The sequence below is a fragment of the Triticum dicoccoides genome, chromosome 4A, assembly GCF_002162155.2.
Source record: "Triticum dicoccoides isolate Atlit2015 ecotype Zavitan chromosome 4A, WEW_v2.0, whole genome shotgun sequence".
Taxonomy (NCBI): Eukaryota; Viridiplantae; Streptophyta; class Magnoliopsida; order Poales; family Poaceae; genus Triticum; species Triticum dicoccoides.
In genome coordinates this window covers 258,155,660-258,164,817 of record NC_041386.1, presented here as the reverse complement: position 1 = coordinate 258,164,817, position 9,158 = coordinate 258,155,660, and positions in this window count along the sequence as shown.

Genomic DNA, 9,158 nt, shown 5'->3' with positions numbered 1-9,158 from the left:
CTGCTCTCTCGGCTTCGAGAAGAAGAGGGGAGCGGCGGAGTTTGTGAAGAAGGAGTAGCAGCAAGCAGCGAGGGGGAACAAACTGCCCCTGTTTCCTCTGCTTATAAAGATGGACGGGGCGGAAGTTTCGGCCTTTCGCTTAAACAACCACCCACGATCTCTCCCACGATGCCGCAATCAACGTGTGCCGTTATGGGAGAGTGCGGTGGATACGGAACAGGATTTGGCGTGGCCCAGCCCGCGTGTGCCCGTGCCCTGTTTTGGGCCTGGCCCAACAGCGCTCGGCACCATGTCTGGCCCAGGCCCGGGGGCTCCTGTCGGTGTACTAGAATAGGGGTACCCTAGTACCCCGAAGTTGTGCACGGGCAGTTGCAGCACCCCGCGGCAAAGGCTTGCCGGGTAATCACCAAGATCCCCCCAAGGTTCCCTTGGAGCCATCCAAGAACAAAGTATTTAGGCTAAGGAGACAAGACCCCGGCAAGAGGAGCTTGCCGGGAAGGCCAACCAAGATGCTCCAATGAACTTGCCGCGACGCGCCACGCGCTCCGGCAAGGCAACAAGGCCCCGGCAAGAGGAGCTTGCCGGGAAGACAAACCAAGGTACCTCGAAGCCCGGCGAGCGACAAGCTTCCGGACCCGACAAGATAACAACAGCGGCAAGGCGCTTGCCGCGGCAGGCGGCCACTCTGCGTCCACGCTCCAGCGAATCCACCAACGTGTCGCTCTGGGGGCCTCTCCGGACGTGCGTGGCGGGAGGCTGTGCAGCCAGCGGTGCGCAGTGGCATGCGAAGCTGACAAGATCGCCATCGTGGCGAACGGTGGCGCCCCTAATGGTCCTTTTCTGCACTGTTCGGGCGACTCAGACGGGCATTTAATGCCCTTGTCCCCTGCCGTCAGGGTTAGGTAGGATGCACTGTACAAGCAACTGTATCAACTACCTTGCTTTTTACGTTTTTACCCTCCTCTGCGTTGCCACCTGTCGGTGACCCCTTTAGCGTATAAAAGGAGGCCCATGCGCAACGTAGGGGGGGTTTGGCTCATAGGTTCGAAGCCGAAGACAGTTTGCTTCGATCCATCCGTAGCCCAGAGAACATCACACTCTCGCATTGGAGAGCAAGAACACCAGATAATACAACCAGACAAGCAGCAGTAGGAGTGTTATCTCTCCGGAGAGCTCCGAAGCTGGGTAAACTGCTCGTGTGCCTCGCCTCGATCTGCTCTTCGTGCGATCTCCGCCCCCCGCTGAACCGAAAGGGGCCCGGTCCGCCGGCCCCATAGGTGTTCGAGGATCAGTTTCCCCGGCAGAAGTATGCACATAAATGCATCGAAAACTCAGTTAAGCCTAAAAATGTCCAAACGAACAGCGAAAATTCACAGAAAATAACACAACACTCCTGTTGTTCTATGTTGACATGAGAAAAAAATTGAAAGCAATAAGAGGCAGTGGATATCGTTTTCCCCCTAGAGTTGGGGCGTTCCCTATCGAAACCATCATGCTTGTTGTGAGAAGCTCTGGTTTGTGAGAAGCATATACCCAAACCTGCCCCAAATGGCACAAAAAATTTACCACGGCATGTTGATGCCGCTCCATGAAAGCATGCGAAGTTTCATGAATTTCAAACGAGTTTTGGATTTACTAGAATTTAAAAACCAGGTATCTCAATGTTTGAAGCCGACTGACGGTGGCAGGGTGTTCAACATTCATTCCCATCTTTTTCGTGGGACTTAAGCATGCACCCAAGGACAATTTTTTTATTTTTCAACCAATTTATGTGCACGGGAGCATGTGCATGTAATTCAAATTAGAATTCTGGACATAACTGCTTTGAAAACTCACTTAACACATAAAAATGTCCAAACAAACACCAAAAGATCACAAAAAATAACACAACACTCCTGTTGTTCTATGTTGACACGAGAAAAAATTTGAAAGCAATAATATGTATTGAATATCGTTTCGCCCCCAAAGTTGGGGCGTTGCCTACCGAAACCATCATGCTTGTTATGAGAAGCTCTAGTTCATCAGAAGCATATACCCAAACCTACCCCAAATAGGATGTAATATTTACCACGGCATGTTCATGCCGCTCCATGATAGCATGCCAAGTTTCATGAATTTCAGACAAGTTTTGGATTTACTAGAATTTAAAAACTAGGTATCTCAATGTTTGCGGCCGAGCGATGGTGGCAGGGTGTTTGACATTCATTGCCATTTCATGCATGGGACCTAAGCATGCACCCAAGGTCAAAGTTTTGATTTTTCAACCAATTTATATGCACGGGAGCATGTGCATGTAGTACAAATTTGAATTATGCACATAAATGCATTGAAAACTCACTTAATGCATTAAAATGTCCAAACGAACCCCAAAAATCACAAAAAACAACACAACACTCCTGTTGTTCTATGTTGACATGATAAAAAATTTGAAAGCAATAATAGGCATTGAATATCGTTTCACCCCCAAAGTTGGGGCGTTAGGTACCGAAACCATCATGGTTGTTGTGAGAAGCTCTGGTTTGTGAGAAGCATAAACCCAAACCTGCCCCAAATGGGACAAAAAATTTACCACGACATGTTGATGACGCTGCATGATAGCATGCCAAGTTTCATGAATTTCAGACGAGTTTTGGAGTTACTAGAATTTAAAACTAGGTATCTCAATGTTTGCGGCCGAGTGATGGTGGCAGGGTGTTTGACATTCATTCCCATTTCTTGCATGGGACCTAAGCATGCACCCAAGGTCAAAGATTTGATTTTTCAACCAATTTATATGCACGGGAGCATGTGCATGTAGTACAAATTTGAATTATGCACATAAATGCATTGAAAACTCACTTAATGCATTAAGATGTCCAAACGAACCCCAAAAAATCACAAAAAATAACACAACACTCTTGTTGTTCTATGTTGACACGAGAAATAATTTGAAAGCAATAAGAGGCCATGGATATTGTTTTGCCCCCAAAGTTGGTGCGTTCCCTACCGAAACCATCATGCTTGTCATGAGAAGCTCTGGTTCGTGAGAAGCATATACCAAACCTGTCCCAAATGGGACAAAAAAATTACCACGACATCTTGATGCCGCTGCATGATAGCATGCCAAGTTTCATGAATTTCAGACGAGTTTTGGATTTACTAGAATTTAAAAACCAGGTATCTCAATGTTTGCGGCCGAGTGACGGTGGCAGTGTGCTTGACATTCATTCCCATTTCTTGCATGGGACCTAAGCATGCATCCAAGGACAAAGATTTGATTTTTCAACCTATTTATATGCAATGGAGCATGTGCATGTAGTTCAAATTTGAATTATGCACATAAATGCATTGTAAACTCACTTAATGCATAAAAATGTCCAATCTAACCCCAAAAAATCACAAAAATAACACAACACCCCTGTTGTTCTATGTTGACACAAGAAAAAGTTTGAAAGCAATAAGAGGCAATAGATACTGTTTCGCCCTCAAAGTTGGGGTGTTCCCTACCGAAACCATCATGCTTGTTGTGAGAAGCTCTGTTTGTGAGAAGCGTATACCCAAACCTGCCCCAAATGGGACAAAAAATTTACCACGCCATGTTGATGCCGCTCCATGATAGCATGCCAAGTTACATGAATTTAGATGAGTTTTGGATTTACTAGAATTTAAAAACCAGGTTTCTCAATGTTTGCGGCTGAGTAACGGTGGCAAGGTGTTTGACATTCATTCCCGTTTCTTGCATGGGACCTAGGCATGCATCGAAGGATAAAGATTTGATTTTTCAACCAATTTATATGCATCAGAGCATGTGCATGTAGTTCAAATTTGAATTATGCACATAAATGCATTGAATACTCACTTAATGCATAAAAATGTCCAAACGAACAGTGAAAAATCACAAAAAATAACACAACACTCATGTTGTTCTATGTTGACACGAGAAAAAATTTGAAAGCAATAAGAGGTAATGGATATCGTTTCGCCCCTAGAGTTGGGGCGTTCCCTATCGAAACCATAATGCTTGTTGTGAGAAGCTCTGTTTATGAGAAGCATTTACCCAAACATGCCCCAAGTGGGACAAAAGAATTACCACGGCATGTTGATGCTGCTCCATGAAAGCATGCCAAGTTTCATGAATTTCAGATGACTTTTGGATTTACTAGAATTTAAAAACCAGGTATCTCAATGTTTGCAGCCGACTGACGGTGGCAGGGTGTTTGACATTCATTCCCATTTTTTGCGTGGGACTTAAGCATGCACCCAAGGACAAATATTTTATTTTTCAACCAACTTATGTGCACGGGAGCATGTGCATGTAGTTCAAATTTGAATTCGGCACATAACTGCATTGAAAACTCACTTAACGCATAAAAATGTCGAAACGAACACCGAAAGATCACAAAAAATAACACAACACTCCTGTTGTTCTATGTTGACACGAGAAAAAATTTGAAAGCAATAAGAGGCATTGAATATCGTTTCGCCCCCAAAGTTAGGGTGTTGCCTACCGAAACCATCATGCTTGTTATGAGAAGCTCTAGTTTGTCAGAAGCATATACCCAAACCTGCCCCAAATAGGACGTAATATTTACCACGACATGTTGATGCCGCTCCATGATAGCATGCCAAGTTTCATGAATTTCAGACGATTTTTGGATTTACTAGAACTTAAAAACTAGGTGTCTCAATGTTCGCAGCCAAGTGACGGTGGCAGGGTGTTCGACATTTGCTGCCATTTCTTGCATGGGACCTAAGCATGCACCCAAGGTCAAAGTTTTGATGTTTCAACCAATTTATATGCACGGGAGCATGTGCATGTACTACAAATTTGAATTATGCACATAAATGCATTGAAAACTCACTTAATGCATTAAAATGTCCAAACGAACCTTGAAAAATCACAAAAAATAACACAACACTCCTGTTGTTCTATGTTGACATGATAAAAAAATTGAAAGCAATAATAGGCATTGAATATCGTTTCGCCCCCAAAGTTGGGGCGTTACGTACCGAAACCATCATGGTTGTTGTGAGAAGCTCGGGTTTGTGAGAAGCATAAACCCAAATCTACCCCAAATGGGACAAAAAATTTACCACGACATGTTGATGACGCTGCATGATAGCATGCCAAGTTTCATGAATTTCAGACGAGTTTTGGATTTACTAGAATTTAAAAACCAGGTATCTCAATGTTTGCGGCCGAGTGATGGTGGCAGGGTGTTCGACATTGATTCCCATTTCTTGCATGGGACCTAAGCATGCACCCAAGCTCAAAGATTTGATTTTTCAACCAATTTATATGCACGGGAGCATGTGCATGTAGTACAAATTGGAATTATGCACATAAATGCATTGAAAACTCACTTAATTCATTAAGATGTCCAAATGAACCCCGAAAAATCACAAAAATAACACAACACTCTTGTTGTTCTATGTTGACACGAGAAAAAATTGAAAGAAATGAAAGGCTATGGATATTGTTTCGACCCCAAAGTTGGTGCGTTCCCTACCGAAACCATCATGCTTGTCGTGAGAAGCTCTATTTCATGAGAAGCATATACCCAAACCTGTCCCAAATGGGACAAAAAAATTACCACGACATGTTGATGCTGCTGCATGATAGCATGCCAAGTTTCATGAATTTCAGACGAGTTTTGGATTTACTAGAATTTAAAAACCAGGTATCTCAATGTTTGCGGCCGAGTGACGGTGGCAGTGTGTTTGACATTCATTCCCATTTCTTGCATGGGACCTAAGCATGCATCCAAGGGCAAAGATTTAATTTTACAACCTATTTATATGCAATGGAGCATGTGCATGTAGTTCAAATTTGAATTATGCACATAAATGCATTGAAAACTCACTTAACGCATAAAAATGTCCAAGCGAACCCCGAAAACTCACAAAAATAACACAACACCCCTGTTGTTCTATGTTGACACGATAAAAAATTTGAAAGCAATAATACGCATTGAATATCGTTTCACCCCCAAAGTTGGGGCATTACGTACCGAAACTATCATGGTTGTTGTGAGAAGCTCTGGTTTGTGAGAAGCATAAACCCAAACCTGCCCCAAATGGGACAAAAAATTTACCACGACATGTTGATGACGCTGCAGGATAGCATGCCAAGTTTCATGAATTTCAGACGAGTTTTGGACTTACTAATTTAAAACTAGGTATCTCAATGTTTGCGGCTGAGTGATGGTGGCAGGAAGTTTGACATTCATTCCCATTTCTTGCATGGGACCTAAGCATGCACCCAAGGTCAAAGATTTGATTTTCAACCTATTTTTATACACGGGAGCATGTGCAGGTAGTACAAATTTGAATTATGCACATAAATGCATTGAAAACTCACTTAATGCATTAAGATGTCCAAAGGAACCCCGAAAAATCACAAAAAATAACACAACACTCATGTTGTTCTATGTTGACATGAGAAAAAAATTGAAAGCAATAAGAGGCAATGGATATTGTTTCGACCCCAAAGTTGGTGTGTTCCCTACCGAAACCATCATGCTTGTCGTGAGAAGCTCTGGTTTGTGAGAAGCATATACCCAAACCTACCCCAAATGGGACAAAAAATTTACAACGACATGTTGATGCCGCTCCATGAAAGCATGCCAAGTTTCATGAATTTCAGACGAGTTTTGGATTTACTAGAATTTAAAAACCAGGTATCTCAATGTTTGCAGCCGACTGACGGTGGCAGTGTGTTTGACATGCATTCCCATTTTTCTTGTGGGACTTAAGCATGCACCCAAGGATAAATATTTTATTTTTCAACCAATTTATATGCACGGGAGCATGTGCATGTAGTTCAAATTTGAATTATGCACATAACTGCATTGAAAACTCACTTAACGCATCAAAATGTCCAAACGAACATCAAAAGATCACAAAAAATAACACAACACTCCCATTGTTCTATGTTGACACGAGAAAAAATTTGAAAGCAATAAAAGGCATCGAATATTGTTTCACCCCAAAGTTGGGGCGTTGCCTACCGAAACCATCATGCTTGTTATGAGAAGCTCTAGTTTGTCAGAAGCATATACACAAACCTGCCCCAAATAGGATGTAATATTTACCACGGCTGTTGATGCCGCTCCATGATAGCATGCCAAGTTTCATGAATTTTAGACGAGTTTTGGATTTACTAGAATTTAAAAACCAGGTATCTCAATGTTTGCGCCGAGTGACGGTGGCAGGGTGTTTGACACTCATTCCCATTTCTTGCATGGGACCTAAGCATGCACCCAAGGTCAAAGTTTTGATTTTTCAACCAATTTATATGCACGGGAACATGTGCATGTAGTACAAATTTGAATTATGCACATAAATGCATTGAAAAATCACTTAATGCATTAACATGTCTAAACGAACACCGAAAGATCACAAAAAATAACACAACACTCCTGTTGTTCTATGTTGACACGAGAAAATTTTTGAAAGCAATAAGAGGCCACGGATATCGTTTCGCCCCCAAAGTTGGGTTGTTCCCTACCGAAACCATCATGCTTGTTGTGAGAAGCTCTGGTTTGTGAGAAGCTTATACCCAAACCTGCCCGAAATGGGACAAAATATTTACCACGACATGTTGATGCCGCTCCATGGTAGCATGTCAAGTTCCATGAATTTCAGATGAGTTTTGGATTTACTAGAATTTAAATGCCAGGTATCTCTATGTTTGTGGCCGAGTGACGGTGGCATGGTGTTTGACATTCATTCCCATTTCTTGCATGGGACCTAAGCATGCACCCAAGGACAAAGATTTGATTTTTCAACCAATTTATATGCACGCGAGCATGTGCATGTAGTACAAATTTGAATTATGCACATAAATGCATTGAAAACTCACTTAATGCATTAACATGTCCAAACGAACCCCGAAAAATCACAAAAAATAACGCAGCACTCTTGTTGTTCTGTGTTGACATGAGAAAAAAATTGAAAGCAATAAGAGGCAATGGATATTGTTTCGCCCCCAAAGTTGGGGCATTCCCTACCAAAACCATCATGCTTGTCGTGAGAAGCTCTGGTTTGTGAGAAGCATATACCCAAACCTGCCCCAAATGGGACAAAAAATTTACCACGACATGTTGATGCCGCTCCATGAAAGCATGCCAAGTTTCATGAATTTCAGACGAGTTTTGGATTTGGTAGAATTTAAAAACTAGGTATCTCAATGTTTGCAGCCGACTGACGATGGCAGGGTGCTTGACATGCATTCCCATTTTTCTGTGGGACTTAAGCATGCACCCAAGGACAAATATTTTATTTTTCAACCAATTTATATGCACGGGAGCATGTGCATGTAGTTCAAATTTGAATTCTGCACATAACTGCATTGAAAACTCACTTAACGCATAAAAATGTCCAAACAAACATCAAAAGATCACAAAAAATAACACAACACTCCTGTTGTTCTATGTTGACACGAGAAACAATTTGAAAGCAATAAGAGGCATCGAATATCGTTTCGCCCCCAAAGTTGGGGCGTTGCCTACCGAAACCATCATGCTTGTTATGAGAAGCTCTAGTTTGTCAGAAGCATATATCCAAACCTACCCCAAATAGGACAAAAAATTTACAAACGAACATCAAAAGAACACAAAAAATAACACAGCACTCTTGTTGTTCTATGTTGACACGAGAAAAAAATTGAAAGCAATAAGAGGCAATGGATATTGTTTCACCCCCAAAGTTGGTGCGTTCCCTATCGAAATCATCATGCTTGTTGTGAGAAGCTCTGGTTTGTGAGAAGCATATACCCAAACCTGCCCCAAATGTCCAAACGAACATCAAAAGATCACAAAAAATAACACAGCACTCTTGTTGTTCTATGTTGACACGAGAAAAAAATTGAAAGCAATTAGAGGAAATGGATATTGTTTCGCCCCCAAAGTTGGTGCGTTCCCTATCGAAATCATCATGCTTGTTGTGAGAAGCTCTGGTTTGTGAGAAGCATATACCCAAACCTGCCCCAAATGGGACAAAAATTTACCACGACATGTTGATGCCACTCCATGAAAGCATGCCAAGTTTCATGAATTTCAGCCGAGTTTTGGATTTTCTAGAATTTAAAAACCAGGTATCTCAATGTTTGCAACCGACTGACGATGGTAGGGTGTTTGACATTCATTCCCATTTTTTCTGTTGGACTTAAGCATGCA